Source organism: Octodon degus, unplaced genomic scaffold (genome assembly GCF_000260255.1).
Source record: "Octodon degus isolate 3935 unplaced genomic scaffold, OctDeg1.0 scaffold00094, whole genome shotgun sequence".
NCBI classification, from domain to species: domain Eukaryota; kingdom Metazoa; phylum Chordata; class Mammalia; order Rodentia; family Octodontidae; genus Octodon; species Octodon degus.
The window spans coordinates 4034763-4039157 of NW_004524670.1; the positions used below are offsets into that span (position 1 = coordinate 4034763).

Here is a 4395-nt window from a genome sequence, read left to right on the forward strand (position 1 = left end):
AAAACAAAGTATAATAAGTAAAGCCATGGTGTTATGTTGAGCTATACGATACTCAGCTCAACAATTTCTGATATTGCCAGTCAAGCGGAAGACCCAATACTATTATGGACTGCTGAACTCTTTTAGAATATTTTGCTGAGCTTACACACCTATAATATTTAAATGATGGAACTTAACAAAAAAGGAAGATACAGATGAATGTCCATTTTGTATCTGTGTATTCAAAGTGGTTAGGATAGATATATAGTTACATTCTCTTAATGAATAGAGGGATTTGTTCTAGTAGTGTATGTAAACAGAATATCAAGTCCAAATCTTGTATAGCAAATGACCACTAGGAAGAATGTATGCAGTGTGTTAATTATTGAAACTGTCCTACCAATTTGGTTTGAAACTGTCTCATTGCTATTTGTTTCTCAATAAAATTATGGAAAAAAAAGTAGTTGCTCAGAGTGCAAGATATAAAAAAGAAAGAAATAGGAAAGGGCTGGGGAGATAGCTCAGTGGAATATGTACTTGCCTGAGAAGCACAAGGTCCTGAGTTTGATCCCTGGTACCATCACCAAAAAAAAAAAAGGTGTATTTAAGGGCCTGCCAGACAGCTCAGCAGACTACAGTGCCTGCTTAGGCACAGCTCAGGGGCTGGGTTCAATCCCTGGCATGCCGTGCCAGCCTTGCTCAGAGGGAGCACTGAGATGATCACTAAGACGGGGCCTAGTGGCCCGCACTTGTAATCCCAGCACTTTGGAGACTGAAAACAAGAGGATCACTACAACTCCAATCTATGCAAGGAGACCTTGTAGACCTTGTATTAAATACATAAAAAATAAAATGAAATGAAATAGAAAAAGAAGCAATTTCGCCTCTAAGAGAATTCAATCTCTTTTAAATTAATTAGCAGTTAATATTCTTCCTTTTATCTGGCCTCACTGTAGTGCCTAAAGCACCCAGGAGAGCCACTGGCAAAGGCAGTGCAGGGCAGGGATTCTTTTTTTTTTTTTTTTTTTTTTTTTTAATGTATTTGGTACAGGATCTACAGGATCTCCAGGGTCTCACTATGTAGGTCTGACTCCTAATGATTCTCCTGTTTTCGGCCTCCCAAGCGCTGGGATTACAGTCATGCGCCACCACACCCAGTCTCAACTGCCTTCTCAGCACACGGGATCAAACCCCAACCCCTGCCCTTTGCCTACACAGGCACTTTATTCCGCTGAGCTATCTGGTCGGCCCTAGGGCAGGGGTTCTGAAGACAGCAGCTCTTCAAAAGAGGCAGCGTGTGGGGCTATCGGTGAGCTTACAGCCAAAGAAACGTGTGATGGGCAAAGAGGCGGTTCCCAGCTTTGTAAGGTGTGTGTGAGGCGCAGGAAGGTGGGGTGAGCCAATGTTTCAAGGGCAGAGATAGGGCGCATGGACTCTGGGCAGGGAAAGGGAAAACAAAGATGCTCCATAAACACCAGACCGGACCTGGTGATAAACGCACCTGATACTCAGCCAGGAGGCTAAGGTGAAACCCAGAGAACATGGGTGACCAAGCGGACCCCAAGGAAGGAAGAAAAAAGCTATAATTTATTGCCACACTCCTGTGGTACACTACAGCAATGCACGCACATAAATGAACTTATTTATAACAAGAATATGTAATAATCCTTTGAAAATACGGCTTGTGTGGTAAAATACCTAAATATTTAAAGAGTTTAGGAAATTGTTTTGTGGTAACGAAAAAAGTACAGAACGAAATACAATACAAACATTTGTTAAAAACAAGGATAGTGGTAAAGAATATCAGAATATTAATGCTGCTATTCAATCATTGCAAAATTGCGTTGTGTGCTATGGTATTTATTCCTTTTTTAAAGATCACAAAAATAGTGACCCTGAAAGGTTAAATGTTAAAAGTTAGAGCGGACAAATGGAAACAGTGCTGTGAATAACATTCTTGCACATTCTTGTTGCTTATTGAGCTCATTCTTTTTGTTATTGTTGTTGTTAAATTTTATTTAGCATTTTTATATAGAACACAAAATCCTTTGGTAATCAAGCCTAACAAACTACGTATCTTTTTTCATAGGAAAGCACAAGAAGACAACAAAAATATCACGAGTCTTCAGAACGTGTGAATAAAGTAAAGAATTTCCCACAAAAATCTAGCTATGTGTACTTCCCAGATTCATTTTATGAATCCTGTCAAGATTGTGCCAGTCTATACAAGATCACCAAGTTGCAGTCTCCAGCCTGGTCTACATACTCTTCAACAACTGGTATAGAAGTCACAGACTTACAAATTTCTGCAGGATTTTGGTCTACAATTTCCCAGTTTACTCTGAGTGAAAAGACAAAGTCAGATGTACGTTTTTATGGCTTCATCATATTTTTGCTTTTGATACTGGTATGTCTTGCTCTATATTTTCTTTGAAAATATCAAATAAAATTCTTCTGATAATTTTTCAAGTTTCCAGTTCTTCACAGAAATGTTATGCACTTATTTCAGGGTTTCCTTCCATACATGTTCAAGGTAATTGGCTTACTACAGTATGGACATTCACCAAATATGACGTTAAAACTCTGTCTACTAGTGAGCAGTCCTCTCAACCACTCATATAAGCATATGTGATGAAAAGGCTGCCCACAGTGGGGATTATTGCACACTTGATCAGGAATTGCACCATCAAGTTGATAGGTGTAACAAATTCCACAATCCATAGTAAAATCAGATTTTTCCAGAATAGTATGAGCTGGAAAATCAATTTCTAGAACTTTCTAAATCTTTCAAATTTTGTAATAGACTATATTCAGGATCACACAAATGCATGTTTCTGCTCAGCTTAAATCCCATAGGTTTTACAACATGGTCAGCTCCAAGAAAGCAGCACTCAGGAAACATGGTAGGATGCCTGGGATCTACCTCTGTGTTTATGGAAGCATTACTCCCTAGTGCAATTCTGCGTGCTGTTGCACTCCGGGTAGGTTTCTGTGACTCAAGTACCCAGGTCTTCTCATCAATTTCATCCATGATATCCCAAAATGCCTTCAGTGATTCCAATGCTGCCAAAAACTGACCATGAATGCTTATTAAGGAGCTCTGTGGTATCCAGGAAACAGAAAATGGAACAGGAAAATCCACAAAACAATCAGGTGATTCTTCAGGGTACTTTGCCTTCAACTTGACAGTGATTAGATGCTCTCTACCAGAAGCACCTTCTGCTTTTAACTTCATGGTACTGAAGCAAGTGTCCACATATACAAGTCTGTTGGACTATTTCATGGTATCCATTAAGTATAGTTTTCAGCTGCCAACTACACAATAATCTTGCATTCTTCAGTTGTAAATCTTCAGGCAACAAAATTTTAAGGTGGAAGTCTCTTTCCTGAGCCGAGATGAATCCTTCATATACTGTTTTTGTCAGATTCTGGGGCAGAAGCATCAGGCACTGGTGCAACAGGTCCACCTCTGTGTGCACCATGGCGCAGGGGACCTGAGCTCATTCTTGTTTCATGTAAAATGACATGAGGGTAAGGCAAAACAGCTGCTGAGGCTGCATAATCTGTAATTGGCACACCCATTGAATGACATTCAGAAAAATGCTAACTAGACTTGTCTGAATGGAACAATATGCTTTCATTTGTGTAGACTTTTTAAATTTTACCTCTCATCTTCCTTAATCTTTCTCTTTTTTCTTGAAATTAATCAAAAAATATGTTATCTTGATTCATTAAAACCCATCTACATTTTTTCTCTGGGGCCAGGGAGACCGTAGTGGAATAAGTGTTTGCCTGGTAATCACAACGTTCTAAGTTCGATCTGTGATACCAGCAAAGGACAACAACAACAAAAAAAAAATAGCTAGAGAGAGACAGAGAAGGAGAGAGAGAGAGAGAGAGAGAGAGAGAGAGAGAGAGAGAGAGAGAGAGAGAGATTTTCTGTCAGAGTGTAACATTATCAGAAACAAAAATATATTTTTAGTGCATGTTTGAATCTGACCCAGCCCCTGAAATGTCCCCAGTGACTACTCTTTCCAGTTCACACAGCACTCCTGGAAACAGCAGCCATGTAGAACACAAAGCGCTGTGTGACTAAATGACACCAGGACGCACATCCTATGAGGGCACGGTTCCTCACCTGACCTGAGCTTGTGGAACAGAGTAGCTTTCTAATACCAGATAGGCAGCTATTTCACACAGTGCTCATAGATATTGGGCTTTTTTAAAAAAAAGAAAAGAAAACCTAGAGACTACAGAGAATTTCACTAAACAAAACGACATGATATCAGCAATGGCTGTTATATTGAATATTATTGTCTTCAAATTAGTTGTTCAGATAACCAGATGCAAGCATGCAAAATTGGTCAAAAGAAAGAAATTACAAAGAAGAGGAAAAGAATTTAAGCATTGACTCTT

At 39.3% G+C, this 4395-nt stretch overlaps 1 pseudogene; it reads right to left on the reverse strand.

Moving 5' to 3' along the window:
* Positions 1–2302: 2302 nt before the first annotated feature.
* LOC101588516 lies at positions 2303–3461 on the reverse strand (annotated as a pseudogene).
* Positions 3462–4395: the final 934 nt, after the last annotated feature.